The sequence below is a fragment of the Rattus rattus genome, chromosome 10, assembly GCF_011064425.1.
Source record: "Rattus rattus isolate New Zealand chromosome 10, Rrattus_CSIRO_v1, whole genome shotgun sequence".
NCBI classification, from domain to species: Eukaryota; Metazoa; Chordata; class Mammalia; order Rodentia; family Muridae; genus Rattus; species Rattus rattus.
In genome coordinates, this window is record NC_046163.1 from 91,125,326 (window position 1) to 91,148,092 (window position 22,767).

A 22,767-nucleotide genomic window follows, 5' to 3' on the forward strand; every position below is an offset into this window, starting at 1 on the left:
ATATCATGTATCTTAGTCAGGGTTTCTATTCCTGCACAAACATCATGCCCGAGAACCAAGTTGGGGAGGAAAGGGTTTATTCAGCTTATGCTTCCACATTGCTGTTCATTATCAAAGGAAGTCAGAACTGGAACTCAAGCAGGTCAGGAAGCAGGAGCTGATAGAGAGGACATGGAAGGATGTTACTCACTGACTTGCTTAGCTTGCTTTCTTATAGAACCCAAGACTACCAGCTCAGGGATGACACCACCCACAATGGGCTGGATCCTCCCCCCTCAATCACTAGTTGAGAAAGTGCCTTTACAGCTGAGTCTCATGTAGGCATTTCCTCAACTGAGGCTCCTTTCTGTGTGATAACTTCAACTTGTGTAAAGTTGACACACAAAACCAGCCAGTGATCATGTAATTAAAATTATAATTAATGAATATATATCATAATTATGACTTTATTTCTATGATTATATTTCTTCTACATTTGAGTATGTGTCAAGAAAAAAATACTGTGTACAAAGGGAGCAAGTTAGGTATTAGACTTCAACTGTGACAGCAGAGGACATGGGATCCATTTGCCCATAATATTTTTACACATTTTGGACCACCAGTGCAGGAGAGTGTCAGGTGGGGGTAGTAATGAGGGTAGGTGGGTGGGGGGAACACCTGAATGGGGGAGGGGGCTTATGGACAGGAAACCAGGAAAGGGAATAACATTTGAAATGTAAATAAAGAAATATATCTAATAAAAAAATAAGGGCAGTAACTGGTATATGAATAGATCTGTATGAATAGGAGTGAAAACCTAGATTTAAGTCATATTGGGATCCTGGGAAAAGTTGTTACTACTAGAATTGAAGCACACTGGGAAGGGTCGCCTCACAGAGCCCACCCCCCCAAGCATGTCTGTTCTTTCGGGTTGGCTTTGCATAGCTACAAAGTCCATGTGCTTCTACAGTCCTGTGAAGTGTTATAGTAGAAAGTATGTCTCCCTGTACAAAAGAGTCCCAAGAAGACCTTCAGGTATAATTCTGTAAGGCTCATATCAGAGATGAAATGATATGCTTGGAAATAATGAATAATGAAATTTTTAGCAGGTACTGCAGAGGGAGGTTTTTGTTTTAGGATAAACTCTTCAATAGAGCATTTGTGTGAAAAATGTAGTCAATATACAGTGATTAGTATTGGTGTAATCCATACACTGATCAGTGGAATTCAGTTTTCTGTATTTTCAACAGCACACCATTCTCTCTGTAATTATGCTGATTACTTAAGGAGGTTCAAGGTGATTCTAACCTTCCTCAGTATTATAAACATTGATATCTGTCTAGCTTCTGGCATGGAGAAGCTCAGCCTCAGGCAACCTATGGTAAGGTAAACCTGTAGTTCTCATCAGAGGAAGATCTGCAGACTCCTTTCCTACAGTAAGTTTTGTATGTCCATTTGAACTTTCAGGGTACAGATGTGTAGCAAAACTCTAGTCCATGGGTATAAATTGAACTACATAATTACTTATACCTAGAAGGGCTTGCAAAGCCTTATTTGAAACTGATGATGAAAAATCTTTTGATAACTAAAGATATGTATCTACATTGTTTGAAGCACTTACTAAAGGGTCTCCATTGCCCCACACTCTATGAACTTTAGAATCTGGGGACACTGTTCATCAACAGCAACTAACAATGTCAGGAAGAAAGCTAATAACAATTCTAGCTTTTGCTTTCACTATTTTTGCAGACTTTTAAAGTACAGTGTCTTTTTCAGATAACCTTCTTTGACCACATCTGAAGGGGTTAACCCATTATTCACTCAAGAAGCTGAAAAAGCCGTTCACCACTTCTTAAAAAGAACACAGTTTTTCTTTATTATTTTATTTTTCTTGGATATTTTATGTATTTACATTTCAAATGTTATCCCCTTTCCTCCATCTTCCATACCCCACCTGCCCTCCCCCTACTTCTATGAGGGTGCTCCCATTTCCACTCACCCACTCCTACCTCAATACCCGGGTATTCCCCTATATTGGGGAAATGAGAATTCACAGGACCAAAAGCTTTTTCTCCTATTGATGCTGGACAATGCCATCCTCTGCTGAATATGAGGCTGGAGACATAGTTCTATCCATGTGTATTCATAGGTTGGCTCCCTGGGAGCTCTGGTAGAGTCTGGTTTTGTTGATGTTATTGTTCTTCCTATGGTGTTGCAAACCCCTTTAGCTTCTTCAGTATTTTCTCTAACTACTCCATTGGGGTTCCCTTGTTCAGTCCAATGATTAGCTGCAACCATCCTTATCGGTATTAGGAGGGCTCTGACAGAGTCTCTCAGGAGACACCCATATCTGACTCCTGTCAGCAAGCACTTCTTTGCATTAGCAATAGTGACTGGTATTGGTGGCTGCATATGGAATGGATCCCCAGGTGGGATGGTCTCTGGATGACCTTTCCTTCAGTCTCTGCTTCATACTTTGTCCCTGTATTTCCTCCCATCAGTATTTTGCTCTCCCTTTGAAGTAGGAATGAAGCATCTACATTTTCGTCTTACTTCTTCTTGAGTTTCATTTGATCTGTGAATTATTTTAAGTATTCCAAGCTTTTGATATGACTGAGTGCATACCATGTGTGGCCTTCTGTGACTGGGTTACCTCACTCAGGGTGATATATTCTAGTTCCATGCATTTGCCTAAGAAACTCATGTAGTCATTGTTTTTAATAACTGAGTAACACTCCATTGTGTAAATGTACTACGCTTTCTGTATCCATTCCTCTGTTGAAGGATATATGGGTTCTTTCCAGCTTCTGGCTATTATAAGTAAGGCTGCTATGAACATAGTGGAGCCTGTGTCCTTGTTTTATGTTGGAGCATCTTTTGGGTATATGCCCAGGAGTGGTATAGCTGGGTTCTCACATCGTACAATGTCTAATATTTCCAGAGTGGTTGTACCAGCTTGCAATTCCATCAACAATGGAATAGTGTTCCTTTTTCTCCACATCCTCGCCAGCATTTACTATCTCCTGAGTTTTTGATCTTAGCTATTCTGACTGGTATGAGGTGGAATCTCAGGGTTGTTTTGATTTGTACTTTTCTGATGACTAAGGATGTTGGATGATTTCTTTAGGTGCTTCTCAGCCATTCCGTATTCCTCAGTTGAGTATTCTTTGTTTAGCTCTGTAACCCATTTTTAATAGGATTGTTTGACTCCCTGGAGTCTAACTTCTTCAAGGAACACAGGTTTCATTTATAGATATTTTCTTGTTAACCTAATAATCAAGTAAGTGGTCCAGTCAGTTTGTTCAGTGTCTGTCTATGCATGTCTGTTTTACGTTTTTTGTTGTTATTGTTTATTTATATTGTGCCTATCTTCCCTTAAGCTCAGATCTAGAATTACTTCATCTAGGCTTTTGGCAAAGATAAAACCTTAGATTGCCAAGGTTTTTTCTGAGTCATTTGCAGAGTGTTAATAGTATTTTGATTTCTGTTCATTGAATCTTAAACGCTTAGCCTGGGTTGTCATCTGTGTCTGATGATATGAGGTTGTAGCTTTCAATGACATTTGGTCTTGACTTAGTTGATCCTGGAAAATAGCATGGAGCTAATGGTTGGGTATTTATTTGTCCCTTGGGATAATCTGTACCTTGATTTTTGACATCTTGACCCAGACATATGTGGGAATAAGGAGTCTCCATTTGTGAATTCCCTTCATTGGTTTGTTATTTGGGCAAGTTGGGGAGTATTTTATTTATGGATAATTAGCCTAGACCATTTTGGGTAGTGATGCTTTTGTTGGATAGTTTTCAGTTATGTAAGAAAGCAAGAAGAAGCAATAAGCAGTTCCTCCATGGTCTCTGATTTCAGTCTATTGACATAATGTCCTGGTTCTACTTGTTTCAGTGATTGTAAGATGAAATTGATCCTTTCCTTCCTAGTTGTTTTGCCCATTATGTTTTACCACAGCAACAAAGGAAAAGAAAAATCTAGAAGAAATACTTAAGACCAGTTGTCAAAATCATCCATATCAGTGGACTTCACAGGATAATGTGCTAATGCCTCATTCTGCCTTCAGTATCAAGGCACTCATTTCCCTGGTTCTGGAAGTGTTGACCCCCTTTTCTGATGCCTCTTACCTATGTCCTTTGCTGGGATCTGTCCCCCCTTTCCAAATGTAAACCACAATCCTTTTAGTGGGTATGCTCTTTGCATTATAATGGGGGGACTGAAAAGTGTAATCCCAGTTCAAGAGCTGTTTCCAAGAACTTCTAAGGAGTGGCTATCAAGATTATGTCACAATTGTCTCATCTTTCAGCATACTACCTCTGCCCATGTCACATAAAGGACAGTTTTCAAAGTGCTTCCCCTAGGTGTCAAGGCCAGATTTCAATTCACTATTTGCTCTTTCTCTATCTTCTGTTGTTCCTTGCAATCTTCCATGTGAATCTGAATCAGTACCTGCCTGAATGCTGTTTTGGGAATCTTTCCTTGTGCCTGTGTCTGCCTTTCCTCCCCAACAAAGGACATTGCTCTCTTTTTATTGAACATCACAGGTAGCATTGGGTGGGGAAGCAAAGAACAATACTTTTTAGGACGTCTTCAACCAAGTTTCATACAGGACTAAGTAGTTGATTGTAACTGACCTCAACTGACCCAGATGACAAAGCATTACACAGTCATTGTTGATCAAACAGTATTCAAGTGTTTTGATCAAAATTTAGGGTGAACATTGAAGGCTGATTTCAGCTGATTTTCTGCTTCCATCAAATTATTATCACAACATACACATAAACATACCAATGTGCATAAATTTAGAATCATAGCTGTGCATTCCCTTATGTTATAAAAGTTGATTAATTGGAAATAAAGGCAAGTCAGATGGGTTGTTACATCGTTCTCTAACAAGCAAACTAAGTACACAGTGGAATGGCAGTCTTATGTCTTAAGTAACTTTAAGGTGTATTGTTAATGTCGGCTGTGAAGTCCAGCAAAATTTCAGTGTCTTAGAATCTAAGTGATAGTTTCGTAGTGATGCTTTTATTCATGTAAGAACATTTCCCAATTAATCATCACACACCAATCTCCTTCTGTATCACCGACACCAGAGCTGCCACTTACCCATTTGCTTATTTATTTATCTATTTATCTATTTATTTATTTAATCAATCAATCCACACATGACTCACCAAATTATGTGTCAAGTTTGCTCTTTCTCCTTCACTATGCCTCTGTCTTTACATTTCTCTTTTCAAGCCTTTTGGTGCGGGGTATGTGCACGTGAGATATACATATCTCTGTTTGTGCACGTGTGTGTGTGTGTGTGTGTGTGTGTGTGTGTGTGTGTGTGTGTGTGTGTGTGTGTGCGCGCGCACATGAATGAGAAAGCTGCATGTATCCATGAGTATGTGTGTTCATGTGTACTTGGCAATGCTCATTCCTGTGTAAGCATCAGATTCCATAAAAGAAAATTCATCTTGCACCTGTTCTGTCATATTTTAAGTCCTTCCTTTGAGAAAGGCATTTTACTGAACATGATGTCAGGCTCCTGTCCAGTGAGCCCAAGAATTACCACAGTGTCTGCTTCCCACAGTACAGGGATTACAAATATGTATGAATAGCCCTGCCTTTTTATATGGGTTCTGGGATCCAGATTCAGGTCCTCATGCATGCTTAAAAAGTGCTTTTGCTCACTGAGCGATCTCTCAATTGCTCCCAAATTCTTATCTAAAGTGTTCCAAGTGTAAGAGGGAAAGAATCTAGAAGATACTATTGTAATTACTAGGTAGGTAGTCATGAAATAGAGATGAAAGAAAGAAGAAAGAAGTTGTGAATAATTAAAAACATATAAGGTAAGAAGTATTCCAAAAGGTTTGATAATATCAAGCTTAGACATCTAGCAAATGCCTCAAAAATAAGAAACCTCATTTGCTCTATAATTGCTCGAATCACATTTATTTCTTTTGCCTTGATTAGCAATTTCAATCAACCAAGACATCACTGAGCATTTTCAAATGAAAAGCTGCAATTTCTTGACAGGAAGACCTCTATTCCACCTTTTTGTTTTCTAAGCATTCTTGATTTGCTAGGCCAGGTTACTGTATTCCTGAAAAATCCTAGTATCTCTAAAGGGCAAAACTGTAAATATGAAGGAGAAGACTAGAGCATTTTCTATGTGAATATATTAATGCTAGTTTAGCATGCACTATTTGATTTCTAAATTCCTTTCCCTTTGGTTATGTTTATCTATATTCAGAGAAGACTTCTCTGGGTTCATGGTAATTATACTTATATTTTAAATATCAATATAGCAAAAATAAATTTTAATAAGCTTTTGCTAATATATCTGGAAAGCAGAAAACCCAAAGCCTGAAAGGAGTGCTATGTTGTTTTCCTAAGTGACACCTGAGGTTCACTCTTTCAGAATTAAAACAGTAGCTACAGAGTGAGTAACAGGAGCTAGCCCTCAGTTTATCGTAGAGTTCCATCATAGAACATGAGATTTCAGGAGCGTTTCTAAATCAGCCATCTCAGCGTGCTGCCTTTGTTTATCTTTCTATTCCCAGAACCTCATGCTGTCCCCATGGGATCTTGCCTTCTGTTTCTACAACAGATCCTCCTTGCTGCATCACAATAGCTAACACCAGTCAAGAGTCCTTTTGCCATATTTAGACAAAAACGTATTATCAGAAATTATAATGAGTGCTCTTGCTTCTAACGGCTGTAAGTGGCCGTTGCCCTGCTTGCCATATGGTGGCATGGTTTACTTTTGGTCTCCAATTAAAGACAATGTTCTTTTTCTTTGCTCACCATTCATTTTGCCCCAAGCCACTTAATCACTCAATGACTGCACCCACTCTTTTTCTTATTGACTCCCTCATTAACGTATACAAAAATGAATATATACAAATCCTTCTATACAGCAGAGAAGTTTTTGTTCTGACTACAGAAAAATTTTCTAGAACAAAAACAGGAAGAAAGGAAGAAACACACTGAGAGGGAGTTAGAGATAGATTGATAGATGATAGATGATAAATGACGGAGAGGTCAGCTACAAGATCACAAGATTTTCTTTTCTATGTCAAGATACTATTCATCTAAATGATGAGAAGTACCCGTAATTAATTATGTATATTAATTTATTTGCCAATATCAAAGATATTTATAAGATCCAAGTACAGAAACATTTGAAACACACTTTTTAAAGCTCTGGAATCAAAGCTGAATGTTGACATTTTAACTCAATATAATTTTATATACATCCTCATCATACAAGTATTTTTTAATTCTGATTTTAATTACTCCTGAATGTCACCTGACAGAGTCACAGGGACAAGGCTTTAGTCAGTGGTCATTAGAACAGGAAGTGAAACAAAAAAGCTGAAATTCACTGAAAAGAATTTAAGCAGGCAGATTTTAATTATCCCAGAATAAATCTTGGCCAGCAAACTGGATTGTTCTTCTTCCTACTCCTTTTGGAATTGCTTAAAAAGGAAATCATACTGAATTAGTGCACATATTTGTATTTTAAAATCCATCTGATCCTATTCCCGTGTAGTTGATATCTGAAACTGATAACTTTAGCATCCTACCCTAGATCAGTGATGACACAGAACTATGCACATACAGAGATGCATGAGAGCTCTCAGTTCTCAACTGGTCACCCTGGGTGTGGATAGTCTTTCTCTTTTTTTCTTCCTTCCTCCCTGTTCTTTCTCACCAGTCCTCCACTGACCACCCTCCGTTTTCCTGCCCCTTGTCTTATCATCCTCTCCACCAAGGCAAAAATTCTTAAATGAAAGTGGTTTTTTTTTTTTGTACTTTTCCACCATGATTTTTTTCCTGTGTGTCAACTGCTTTTTCCACTACTCTAATCAGTTCCTTGATAGGAAGCAATGTAAAGGGGGATGGGTTCATTTTGTTCATAGAGGGAAAACCCATCACTATGTGTAGTTGGGCCTAGGTGATGAATTCCCTCCAGATGACTTGATCTCTTATAGTACAACTAACAACTGGGCTGGGACCAAGTGTTCAAGCATAGGACCTGTGGCAGACATTTTACATCTAAACTCAGCCCCCTCCACCACACCTGTCATACACTCATATTCCCGCGTGCATTTTTTGTGTAGAAGTCTGTTTTATGCACAGTTTTGTACTGTGAGCAGCTGAAGGGCTGTAAGAGTGAGAAAGACCAGGCTTTACAGCAAGGTACGGGCGGCCAGCCTCCATTGGCTAATTCTCTCTGAGTTTCTTTGTGACATATGGATTTTTGGATCATAAAATTTTGTTCCTTTTTTAGATCATTTTGGGGTCTGTATTATTTATTCTTTCAGCTAGGACAATGATACAAAAATTTACAAAGTATTTAATAAAATAATCTTCTCCACAGTCTTTGCATTTGATAATGATGTTGTGTGAGTGGTAACCATGTTTATTCTTAGTTCCTGTTGGCTGTTTGCTGGGGTTAGAGGGTCTCCCCATACCGAAGTGTTTCAGAGGTGTTGTCTAACAAGTTTCATAAGTCATATTTTGCCACTCTGTAGCTAATCCTTCTGTCCTAACCCACATGCCTTGAACCTTCTGAGATGCCCTCAGGTTCCTCAGGTGTGTCCACAGCCAGAGCTCTGTTATGCTTCCCTTTGAGACTTACACATCTGAGATTTTTAACACCTCATTCTTGGCATAACAAGGTCTTGCCTCCCAAAGAGCACACAGTGCTTAATTTATATACTGTCCCTATCTCCCCAACCAATTATTGATGCCTAGAAGTGGGACCAACTTGCAAGGGTAATTTTCACCTTTGAACTTGCTATAGAATTAAGTCCCAGCTAGTGCTTGCTGTCAGGTCCCTTTAAGCTTATCTCTACTTTATCCTTCCGTCTCTGATTTCTGGCTTTCTCTGGAATCATTCCTTTAAAAAGGACTCACAAAAATACTCATCTCAATCACTTTGGTCACTCCTTTGGAATGACTTCCTAAGGTGAGTTCTGGGGAAAGTACACAGCTACCTCCCTTGCCTGGTTAATAGTCATGTTTCAGTTTTTATTCTTATTTTTCTATAGCCCAGAGTACCCAGGGTCACATAAATGACTTCCATGTTTGTGTTTGAGGGGACATAGGCTTTAGGCAGTAAATATTTCACAGATCCTGACATGCAGCGTACCCTGACTAGGAACATATTTCTCTTGCCTTTACTTTCTACTTCTCCTTTCCACAAGAGTGTCTGCTCACAATGGCTTTCAGATGCAAGGCCCACAGGTTGGGTTGTTTAAAATGAATGGTGAAATTTTCAGTGTCTTCCATCTTCGGGGAATGAATTGAAAATATGAGGCACAGCGTAACTGCTAACAGCTTGCTCATTTTTCCGACAGCCAGGGAATTGTTTGGCTCTGTATTAAGTTATTGGTGTATATATTGTAATGGCTCTGGAGCCTTGTTCATAGCAGCAAGGCAAGCTTTCTGAGTCCCAGTTTGAAGACAAACCATGGCAGCACTCAGAAGAGTCATTGCTATTTTATAATCTTCGCTGTATTGTCTTGCCTCGCACGAGCATCCGGCAGTGGATCCTTGACATAATCGTACTCTTTAGTGCTGTATTTACTAAGCTGAAAAAAATTCAGTATTAGCTGAGGTGAGAAAGGCTTATTTATATTCAATACTACTTGATGTCTTTGTAATTTTCCCTTTTCATGACAAAGGGAGAATATTTACATTAAAAACACATCAATAACCCTAGAAATCTCTGTGAACAGACACAGATGCATAAAACCAGGATGCAAGCTAAGAATGATGGGGGCTGGAATGCAGTAATGTCTGTTTTAGATGAAATTTAAGAGCAAGGTGAAAGAACAATCACACAAAGAACTTACACCAGAGAAACCCACAAAAGCTAGGTGTCCCCCCCGACTTTATCTTGATGAGGAAAATTCATTGTGCAAAGAGTGGGGGCAAATTATAAATATTACAGCTTTATGGCTAGGTTTATGGCTACAGTATTTTTGTAATACATTCAAAGAAAAGCATCCCTAAAATATTGAATTTTTATGTAATACAAATTTAAAATTTGCCATCCAATAATTCTTCTTGCTCTAAATAAAATCAATATTGGATTGCAGCAGCCACAGGGTACAATGCATTAGAATACCTCGATAAATTTGTATTATAAATTTACTCATGATACTCTCAAGGTGTCTGGCATGTGCTGGAGTGAAACTGGTCAGGCTCAGGTGGAACAGAGAAGTTTTTCAGCATATTATGTAACTCAATTGTATCTACCCTGGTGGACCCGTACGCAGGCAGTGTAGTACTAGAAAGTCTTCCTTAACCCCAATCAGGGTCTTAATTCATCAGCTGGAGCTTGGGCTTAGCTCACTGATGAACCACAGGATGGTTTTGGTGGAGAAAAGCCTCAATACTGGGGTTGGGGATTTAGCTCAGTGGTAGAGCGCTTGCCTAGGAAGCACAAGGCCCTGGGTTTGGTCCCCAGCTCCGAAAAAAGGAAAAAAGAAAAAAAAAAGCCTCAATACTGATCTGGAAAAGGTTTTATAGGAAATGGTGAGAGGTGAGTGTTCTTAGCCTGGCAAACATCTAACTAGGGGTGGGGCTACTGTGACCTTTAGCATAATTGGCTGGTGCTGGGCGCCAAACCATAAACTTAACTTCTGCTTTCTTCCTTATTGGTGGTTGTTAGGAAGTGAAGGGCGATGGGAAGGCTGGTAAACATGAAGTGCAGATTTATTGAAGAATGACGTGGAGGCTGGTGCTAGATGCTGGATTTGTTGGAGGAGTCACCTGGAGATGCAGGTCTTCTTGGGGGGTAGCCTGGAACCTGGTGCTAGGTACTGGGCCTGTTAGTTAAATTGAGTTCAACCTTAGGTCAGGCTCTCTAAGACGGAGTCTGAATCCAAAATATTTGGTCTGTTAGCAGCTGCAAAGTGGTTCTGAATATTAGTAGCAGGGAGGCCTGGTGGACAGACCTAGTTCAGTTAAATATTGGTGATGATAAGAACTTAACCTGGTGCAGTGCCTGGGGCCATTATAGAAGCTGTCAGTTAGAGCAACAACAGATTATAGCTTCTACCTGAGATCCTGAAAAGCTTGGAGAGTAAGAAATGTTAAACTGGTTGGCTGATATTGTTGTTCTTATGAGGTTGCAAAACCCTTCAGCTCCTTCAGTCCACTCTCTAAATCCTCTACTGGTGACCTTGTTTTCAGTTCAGTGGTTTGCTGTGAGCATAGACCTCTATATTTGTCAGGCCCTGCCAGAGTCTCTCAGGAGACAGCTATATCAGGCTCCTGTCAGCATGCACTTCCTGGCATCGGCAATATTGTTTGGATTTGGTGTCTGTATATGGAATGGATTCCCCAGGTGGGGTAGTCTCTGGATGGCCTTTCCTTCAGTCTCTGCTCCACAATTTGTCTTCATATTTCTTCCTGTGAATATTTTTGTTTCCCCTTCTAAGGAGGTCTGAAGCATCCACACTTTGGTCTTCCTTCTTCTTGAGCTTCACATGGTCTGTGAATTGTATCTTGGGTATTCCAAGATTTGGGGCTAATATCTGCTTATCAGTGAGTGCATACAATGTGTGTTCTTTTGTGATTACCTCATTTAGGATGATATTTTTCTAGTTCCATTCATTTGCTTAAAAATTTCATGAAGTTATTGTTTTAATTAGTTGAGTAGTGTTATATTGTGTAAATATACTGCATTTTCTATATCCATTCCTCTGTTGGACATCTAACTGCTATGAACCTAGTGTAGCATGTGTCCTTGTTATATTTTGGAACATCTTTTGAGTATATGCCTAGGAGTGGTATAACTGGGTCCTGTTTTCTGAGGAACTGCTAGACTGATTTCCAGAGTGGTTGTACCAGCTTACAATTCCACCAACAAAGGAGGAGTGTTCCTCTTTCTCCATATCCTCTATAGCATCTGCTGTCAGCTGAGTTTTTGATTTTAGCCATTCTGACTGATGTGAGGTGCAATCTCAGAGTTGTTTTGATTTGCATTTCCCTGATGACTAAGGAAGTTGAACATTCCTTTACATGCTTCATGGCCAATACAAATTCCTCAGCTGAGAATTCTTTGTTTGGCTCTGTACCCCATTTTTAATAGGGTTATTTGATTCTCTGGACTCTAACTTCTTGAGTCCTTCTTATATATTGATATTAGCCTTCTGTTGGATGTAGGATTTATAAAGATCTTTTTCCAATCTGTTGGTTGCTGTTTTGTCCTATTGACAGTGTCCTTTGCCTTACAGAAGCTTTGCAATTTTATGAACTCCCATTTGTTGATTCTTGATCTTAGAGCATAAGCCAATGATGAGCTCCCAGGGACTAAACCACCATCCCAAGCATACCCAGAGATGGACCTATGGCTCCAACCACATATATAGCAGAGGATGGCCTGTGGGGCATCAATGGGAGGAGAAACCCTTGGTCAAGGCTAGATGCCCTAGTGTAGGGGAATGTCAGGACAGGGAGGTGGACAGGGTGGGTGGGTAAGGAAACAGCCTCATAGAAGGAGGGTGGGGGAGGATGGGGTAGTGTTTTTCTCAAAGGGAAACCAGGAAAGAGGTTAACATTTAAAATGTAAATAAAAAATATCCAAAAAAAAGAAAAAAGGAATAAAAAAGGAGACAAAATAAAGAAATTTTTAATGGTATCTTGTTCTAGGTAAACTTAAATTGGACTTTTAAGATTTTGACATCTGAGTAGATTCTTAGACAATCATTGAAGCAAAATAGAAACACTTCAAGGAAATAAATATCTTTAAAGACTAAGTGTAAGACTTTCTACCCTACAAAAATTATCTTTATTATGTTTGACAAATTCAGTCTGTGTAAGTGAAAAGCATTGTATTGCCTGCACATAAATGGACTCGCGTTTGTAACATTATATTTCTACTCTTGCCATAGCTGCCTAATAGTCAATCATCTGACAAATGTAAAGACCCTGAAACTGCCAGGGTAATTAATACCTTTGGGTCTATCCAGTTAGGCATGGCAAAGAGCTTTCCAGCCTCTAGTAGGAATACTGGGAAATTAAAGAGGGTGTCATCTATAGACCAGTGGCAGTTTATATGGGAAAGGAAGTTTATTACCCAAGGAGCTGAGACCTATCAAAAATAGAAGAGAACATCTAGACAGCATAGCATGGTCCTTTTATGTAAGATTAGAGTCTCACAAGTTAAGCATATCTTAGATACTTTCAAGTGGTAGGATTGTGGCAGACATAGGCAAAGTTATTTTCATTCCCTGGCATTTGGAATCCCCTGTAATTCCTTTTTCTGCTTTCTATCCCCCCAAAAGGTATCATGAGTTTTATTTTGCTAGAACACATCAGCTTTTCTTTTTACTTCCAAGCAATTATTCCACTTTTATCTCTGTATTTTCTTCTTTCTTTCTTTCTTTCTTTCTTTCTTTCTTTCTTTCTTTCTTTCTCTCTCTCTCTCTCTCTTTCTTTCTTTCTCTCTCTCTCTCTTTCTTCCTTTCTTCCTTTCTTTCTTTTTCTTTCTCTCTCTCCCTTCCCTCTTTCCTTCCTTCCTTCCTTCCTTTCTTCATTCCTTTGTGTTTGTGTGTGTGTGTGTGTGTGTGTGTGTGTGTGTGTGTGATGCATGCACATGCCCCTTTTCTTCAGTTTTAGTAGAGATAAAACAAGGTTGATTTGTCTTCTTTGGCTGTTTGATGGATGCTTTTGGCAAAGATGAAGAGCATGAACACTTAGTTTAGCCAGATGTCTCTCTTAGGTCTGGCAGCCTGAACTTGCTCATTGAAATGTTCACCTGCTGAATTCTATTTATTGTGGCTCACAGGTGACATGTGGAGTACTCAAAGGGAAAATCCTTGTAGAAATCGTTGTATTAATTTGGCATAGATTCATAAGCAGGGAGAAAGAGCATCATATTTACATGATATTACTATAGCATAGGCATTCTATGTCCCCCATGTCTCGGAAGCAGAGGGGCAGAGAGAAACTTGTGCTTTTCTGGTGTAAAGTTCCGGAGATTCACTTCCATATCCATCTTACTTTTGTACATTCTGGTACAAACAGACAAAAAGCTGTTATTACAGAAGGAGAAGCTGATAGCTTTAATACATCACATCTACTGGGATGAAAGCATAGTGGTACTTTTATATTCATTTTTACAGCGAATAGTAATTAGCCTTTGGCCCATTATAGTGTGTGAAACATCGAATTACCCACCTGCTCTTGCCCACGTCTCGTTAACTTAAACTATGTTTCTAAAGCTTCAACGAAACCCCTCCATTTCCTGGCTGGAGTGCTACTGAACTGATACACCTGGAAAAGTCACAGGATTGAAGGAAATGCTATCTCTCTCCTGAGAATTCAGCATGAGGATTTTAAATTATGTTCTGACTTCCAGTGGTTGGTATTTATTACATAAATCCTTAAAAAATACAGATGCACTCCTTCGTGAAAACCTCAAATATCTTTTACCATTCCCAAAGATACTGTTCTACTTGAATATTACTTGATTCATCATAATAGCATAATATCCATATTACAAAATCAGGGCATGCGCTCAGTCCCAGAGAAAAGGCAAGAGGGTGGTAAATAACTTTTCCTGATTTGTAGCTAAAATTTTTCCTTAGAGGAAATGGGTCTGAGGTGAAGTAATCAAGATAATCATCCAAAACAGCACTTATGGCAGCGGATCTGCTCCTGAAGTAAATGCATACACATCTGTGCTCTTGACCTTGCTCAAGACCATGATGTAGGTATGAACTTGACATCGTAGAGCTAGGAGTAACAAAAGAACACTAGTGTGTCATGAGCGGAGAGGAAATTCAGGTTTAATTATGGAGCATCTTGCCTGTGGTTGAAAACAATGCTTATTTCTCTCTCATAAATATTTAAAGATGAGATTTGGGATCGGCATCACCTAAAACATAACAAGTTTCAGCTAGAAAAGGAGTACTTAGCATTGTTTTTGTTTGCAAAGAAACATCCATGGAATTCTGCCCTTAATATTTGCATGCATTAAAAAAGAGGGCATTACTACTAGGGTGCCAGTCGCTGACAAGGCATCCATCCGTGGCACCTACAGGTATATTGGTTTCTCATGACTATGGCATCCAATTATCATTTTAGTATTTTCCATTCATAGAGGTCAAAAGTTCAAATATATCTTTCAATGGGCCTCAGCTGAATGAATTACTGTGATATGCTCCTTCTAAAGGCCTTGGGATAATTCAGTTCTTTACCACTTCCAGCTTCTAAGGTCTTTATCTTTTGCTTTGTGACCTCTCCATCTCTTCAGTGTTAATCATTCCAACCTCCTCCCATACCAAGATAAGGACTCAGTCACTAGTCCCAGGGACATGCAAATCTTTGGGAAGGCTCTAATTTTGCTTATCACAATAAGGTTCTAGCAGACAAATAAGACCTCAAATAACAAAGGGAGTTGACGGCACAGTTGCCCTAGGGATTGAGTCAGTGGTAGACCTGGCCATAGCTGCTTTTCTTGCTGATTTAGCAGGAAGTCTAGCTGGCGGTGAAGTAGGTTTCTTTATCTGATGGACCTCGGTGTCATAATATGACCTCAAATCTTCCAAGTCTTCAGCATCCACTGTTGAAGGGCCTAACTGGAAGAACACTAGTGTCTGAAATTCCTAGGAATGGCACATGTAAATCCTGCTTGGTGCTGCGTAAAGGCTATTTAGAAGTGGTATGTAATCACATTCAAGAGAGATGCAATGCTGGTACTTCACAAGAAATAAAAATAGTTTTAAAAATTCAATTTTAAGATCGTCCCTTCATTGTCTTGTTTGATTTGACCCATATCTGATCCACAATACTTAAATAAGGGACACCCAAAGGAAAACATTTATTTTGTATGGCACTTAACTAATTACATTTGTGATCCACAGATTTTGTTTATGAATAACCATTAGTGGGCAATCTTCATGGTGTGTTCTGATAAAATGATCTCAACTGAAGCAGCATTTTAAGAGGTTGGTGTCCCAGGGTAAAGAGAGAACAGCTTATCATTATCAATTAGAGGACTCCTGAAGTCTTGGAAAAGAGAACTTGTTTGCTTAAAATACGTGAAGGTCATGTTCACCCAGTAACCATCAATGAGGGAAGTCATTTGTTACTTTAAGCAGGCTGTCATTTAGCCATTATGAAGATGAATAACATTTGTTATTATCTAATAATCTTCCTGTTGATTGCTGGGGAAGACACTTGCAGATACTGTATGTGCCTTTCCTCATTTTTGGATTATTAATGCTTTTGATTAAATTCTGTAAACAAAAAATTAAGGGCTTTGTTTTTCCAAGTTTTGAGACTGGCATCTGCGATGCTAGGCCATACCTTAGTCCATGGTATTTTTGAGTTGCATATTTTTGCCTACTGCTCATGCAACGTTGCAAAACAAAAGTTCATTTTTAATATCAAGCAGATTGTCAGTGGATCATATGCTGCCTCTATTAAGGTTACTTTTGGACTTCTGCCTTCTTTGGGAGGGATAATAGGCTATAAGTTACCTGTGTGCCTTTGTTTGAGTCAGGCCTAATTATCTGGATCTTGGCCCATTATTGTCCAAGCCTTATTTCTACAGCAGATGAGTCACTCAGGAATGACTTCATTTGTATTAATCTGCTACACTGTCTACTGCTATTCATCTAGAAGCACTGTACTGCTGTTGTCCTGGGAGAAAATATAAAATGATTTCCATCAGGAACTAAGAGAAAATGAGAAACCCTCCCTTCTTCCAAAGGTACTGCATGGTGTAACCTGAACATTAGCTGGTCACTGAACATCAGTGGACACTTTAGAACTGTGGAAATGTGTGAGGAGCGTGATTAGTGTGACTAAGATTTGTGAGTTTTTGGATTTAAAATGAGCTAGATGACACTCACTGATCCAGCAGCTTATAAGGACCTTTTTCCCCTTCTTTTGCCTACGTCAGTTTTTCCCCTGGTCCTTGGGATCCTTAAGGACCACCCTCCAGGGAGAATTTCCACCTGGATTATTTAAGGGCACCACAAGCATTGCTTTCTTAGCTCTATGTCAGAAAAGTGACTGCCTGAATGTAATGTAAAGGATGCTCAAATTCCCAACTTGCCTTGGGGCCAAGGTAAATGCCATGAAAATAACATGGAAGGAACTTTAAGTTTAGCACCATTAGTGATCAGTTTTAGATAGTTGGCCTAAAGCAGCAGGGGAAATCTTCTGGTTTTTGAATTTGTAGCAATCATTGTAACCTCTTCTCCTAGTATTTTAGCAAAAGGGGAAGCAAAAGTTATTTATTCTGTGTTTGGTTGGTCAATAGGACACATCAAGTTAGCATCAGAACACCCTGGAGATTTATATCAATTATTGGTCAATGCAGAAAACAGAGGCTCTTTTTCTTTAGCCTAGGCCCGACACCTATGTCCTTGCAAAAAATACCCTTATGAAACTCTCTGGTCCCCACAAAAAACAAAAAAGAAAGAGGTAGGGGCTAATTGGAAAGGGAGAAGGGGATTAGAGGGATAAGGAAGAGGAAAAGAAAAGGGCAACAGGGGTGTGATGATACAAAATATATTATATTATATACACGAGAGTGTCCATCAGGGTTCATTTTTATATACACACATACATGTATGTATTAATATATATTAATATATGCTAATATGAAACATTTTAAAAAAGTCTTTGTGTACTTTATGTGACTTTGCCATTTCATCAAACTTTGATTTCTCTCTGAGACATTGTCTTCTTCCCCTCAGAGTACTTCTTGGAAAACTCTGCAAAATTGATCAGAGCATCTGATTTTGGCCCTTAATGTTTTTCATGCATGTCTGCAGAAGAAGGCATAAAGCAGACGCAAATCTTGCCCTTTGGTTTCTTGGAATCATCTTTAGCCACCTTGACTGTGTTGTTCACTAGTCTGAGCAGCTCAGGAGGCATGGTACGTGGCTCCAGTGCGCTCCCAGTCTTGTGCTAGCTACCTCCATGAGATGAAAGATTATGGACCAGTTAAAGGCAAGAAGAAGGACCTGAATGTTCCAAAAGAACTCTGTCTGGATTTTTTCTTATTCTGCTCCAAATTCTGCCCCAAGATCAAATCCACAAACTGTAGCATCTCATTTGGAGATGTGGTAAAAAGCTTTTTCCTGTGAGATGTGGAATAACATTTAAGTCACAGTGAAAAAGCCAGCTTGACATTACCAAGTCAGCAAAGCTGAGGGCGAAGTATGAGAAGGATACTGCTAACTACAAGTCTGAAGGAAGTTTGATGCCAAGGGTCCTGCTAATGCTGCCCTTGAAAAAGGTGGAAGCAGAGGAGAAAGAAATAGGAAAAAGACAAGGAAGATGAGGAACATGAATAAAAACTCTGTCTCCTTGTGTATATGTTAGAGAGCACTGTGATTGACATATCTCTTAAATGAGCCCTGTTTATTGCCCTTGTTATGTTTAATTACAAAATTTGATTGCTACCGTACTGTAGTTTCTTAAAGTGTCAGTGGTTTGCATGAAGTGGACGTGAATGTCCACAGCACCCTGAAACTGTATCAAAGTAGTGCATAGCTCCAAACATTTTTAAAATGAAAAGGCACTCTCATGTCCTCCTCACTCAGTGCACTTTGCTGTTGGCATGACAAGGCATTTGAAGATGTTTCAGGCATTTGATTCTCAACCATAAGGTAGTGTTAACCCTATGGCTGTTGGCTACCAATCCAGAGTTGTCAATTGTACATATGTATGGTTTGCAAAGAGAACAATACAACACAGACAAATTCTTGATACTCATTGTTTGGCATGATTGGCTGTGAGAGGAAGATGCCGTTTGGAGGGGAGCCGTGGCTCAGGGTGTGCACTGTGGTGAGGTGATACTGCAGTGGGCATCCATTTAGCTTTGGGTTGTCTTGTTTTTGTATATAGTGCCATAAGTTCTGCTGACATTCTTCATTGTGGTGAGCGGGATGTGGGGCAGGTCAGCTTAAGCATGAAGTGTTTGTTGGAGGTTTTTTTTTTTTTTGTTAAGTTCAGTTGATTTTAAACTTTCTAAAGAAACTGTAGAATGCATAATTGTCAGCAAAGCGAAGAACTACTGCATCCATGGAAGTTCACGAACCCTCTGTTGCAATTTGCAGCATTCTGCTATTTTTTTTATCTGTTTAGAATGGTGAAATGATTTTGAAGTTAAATAAACAGTATTGCATTTAAAAAGAAAGTCTTGGTTAAAGTACAGCAGCACTATCTAGTAAAATGAAACTGGGAGATACAGGACATGTATTTTATTTCACATTGTAATCACAATATCCATGAACACAATATCCATGAATAGAGAGTTTCTGGGTTGCTTAAGACAGGAAGAGAGAGGGGGCAGAGGGAGAGGGGAGAGGGAAAGGGTGAGATGGAGGGAGGGGAGACAGAGGGGGGAGAGAGGGGAGAGGGGAAGAGTGGAGGAAGGGGAGGGAGGGAGGGGGGGGAAGGAGAGGGAGAGAGAGAGAGGGATATGAGGTATACAGGAAATGGATGACTGTGTAGTCTAAATACAATGGCTAGCATTTATAGGTTTGGACAGTCAAACTATAAACACAATGTCTCCCAAAGAAAATTTTATTCTTTTTCAAGGATAAAATGTTTCCATATGTCAAAAAAGCAGGCATCTTCAGAATTGATAAAGCTTGGAGTTTTGGCTACTGGTACAGTGAACATGGAAGAGTTGAGTAGCCATGGGTAGCCTGTGTGGGTGCTTCACAGTTCTAGAGGTAAAAGCCCAATGTGGAATGTCAACAGGAAAAGTGGAACAAAGAGGCAGACACTGGCTGGGTAACAGCACTGGAAATGTGACCAAGATAGAGGATGCTTCTACAGAGAATGCCAAAATGTTTGGCAAGCTATCAGATGTGAAGGTAGGTGAGGTGAAGCCTCTCTCAGCTCCTAGGAGAGAAGATCACAAATCCACAGGTGCGTGGCCTCCATTTGGCAACTTCAGGAGAAACTGATTTTTTCTGCAAAGTAATTCTTAGTTGTGATCCTCCGCTATGGCTGCTGTCAAACTCAGACACATCTCTTCTGTGATTCAGACTCCTGTTCACTACTGCCTACCATCTTCCAGCTCAGCTAATTCCTCAGAAGCTCTCCATTATACTACAGGCTTGTCCTTTCATTGTTTCTGTCCTATGAAATGTAAACTTTGGGATGAATGAGCTTTTCTCTGCTTACTTCCTGGTCATTAATTCTGAAAGGAAGGCAGGCACAGGATAGACCTGAATAAAAATGCTTCTCATTGTTACCTATGTCATATGTCTGCACAGCTATTAAATAGCCAGATACTGTGTAAAGTAATTTGTAACAGCTTCAGCATATTTTTTAAAATTCCTTCTATGAAATGTTTTTGTTTTTGTTTTATTGTTTTGTTTATTTTTTAACATTTCAACTAAATCATAACATCTTGCAAATGTTTCTTTGAGTTAAGTTTTTTTTTTAAAGAATAAAAACTAAACAGCTACTCATGAAATTTAATTAGTTGAAAAATAACTTTATTTTTAGATAGAATTATCACAAAATGTAAAATAAATAAAATATTTCATCAATTCAGAATATCCATTGTCATTCTTTATAAATTTAAGAAGATAATTTGAAAATTCAGATGTATTGAGTAAAATAAAATGGTGGTACTTAATGGAACAATGAGAAAATTTCTTTTAATTTATTTTAATATCTGACTAGAGAAACTAAACAATGTTAATATTAAAATAACATAATAAATTTTTTAATTCTTGATTTATGTCCAAAATTTACATTTATTAAAATCATTCTAAATAACATCTAAATTTCTGACAGCTAACATATTACTAATCCAATGTTTTATAATAATTCATGTCTGAAATGATGTATGCTATAAAAAATTTTATAAGGGAAACATTTACTCAGTCTTTTTCAAAAGAATCTTGGCTATAAATATAAATATCAATTCAGTATTTAACAGACTAATATCTATGAGAAATTTGTTATTGCAATATTATATCATACATATGTCATACATGTTATACCACAATTCGGACATATATGTGAGGAAACACCAAGCATGTAGCATCCCTAATCTTTACAAAATCAGCAGACCTAAGCTACCAGGCAAATCAGGAAGCTGACCATTTTAAGTATAGAACCTTGTTTAATAGGTGCGGGACATGTACAGATTGTATGTCTCAAGTGTACACCTTGGCTGGGCATAGAGATAGAAATTACTTTTCTCCCATTCCACACCAAGGTTTTCATCTAAGAAGGGTCCATATTCATGAGTTTCTCCCTGTATTCTCCTTAAGAAATCTTTGTTGGGGGTGGCAGAATTGCTCAGTGGGTAAACACATTGACGCAGGTTTGGTGACCTGAGTTCAATTCCTGTGAAAATGTGGAAGGAGATTTTTCATAGAGATATCTTCTGACCTCCACATATGTGTCGTGAAATATATGCTAATTCACATCATATACATACAATAATAATAAATAAAAATTTAAAACTCTTTATATCTCAAGAGCATGAAGATGTTCTCAAACTTTTAAAATTGCTCAGTAGAATTATGTCCATGTAAAGTATAGGGTGTTTGAAATTCATGCTTTATTTTTAAGCATATGGATAGACAAATGATTCCTACATCATCTTTTATTATTATTTTAAAGGATAACAGTTTCTTTATTGATTTCTCAACAGAATTTTCTGAAGTATCTTACAGATTCCCGTTCTGAAGAACTGTACCCTGTTTGTATGGTATTTCCTGGTTTGCTTCTAATGATACTCATTCATTCACCCTTTTCTACAATATTTCTCTCATACAAAGCCACAGAACTATTTTTAACTTTTCTGTCTTTCTCACATGAGGTTCCTACTAGTGTCTCTTTTGTATGTACACTTCATTTTTTATTGAATATTTTTTCATTTACATTTCATATGTTATCTCATTTCCTGATTTCCCCTCTGGAATCACCCTATCCTGTCCTACCCTCTTGCTGCCATGAGGGTGCTCCTCCATCCACCAACACTCTCCCTTCTGCCTCCCCGCACTGGCATTCCCCTATACTGGGGCATCAAGCCTTGACAGGACCAAGGGGTTCTCCACCCATTGTTGCCTAAAAAAGCCCATCCTATGTTACATATGCAGCTGGAGCCATGAGTTGCTCTGTGCGACTCTTTGGTCATTAGTGGTTTAGTCCTAGGAGCTCTAGGGTGCACCATTGTTAGATATTGTTTTCTTTCTTTGGGGTTTAAACCCTGTCAGTTACCTCTGTCCTTTCTCTATCTCCTTCATTGGGGACCTCATTCTCAGTCCAAGGGTTGACTACCATTGATATTTGTCAGGCTCTGGCAGAGCCTCTCAGGAACCTCTATATCAGGCTCCTGTCAGCATGCAACAATGGCATCCCCAATAATGACTGGGTTTGGTACTGTATGTGGGATGGATCACCATGTGTGGCAGTCTTTGGATGGCCTTTCCTTCTACACTTTTGTCTTTCTTCTTCTTGACCTTTATGTGGTCTGTAAATTGTACCTTGGGTATTCTAAGTTTGGAATAATATCCCCTTTGTCAGTAGGAGAACATATCATGTGTTCTTTGTGATTGGAGTTAATCCCATCCAGGAAAGTATTTTCTAGTTCTAATCCATTTGTCAATAATTTAGGAAGTCATTGTTTTTAATACCTGAGTAGTAATTCATTGTGTAAATGTAAATTACATTTTCTAATCCATTCTCTGGTATCTAGGTTGTTTTCAGCTGTGGTTTTATAAATAAGGCCAAGTGAAATATAGTGGAACATGTGTCTTGTTATATGTTGAA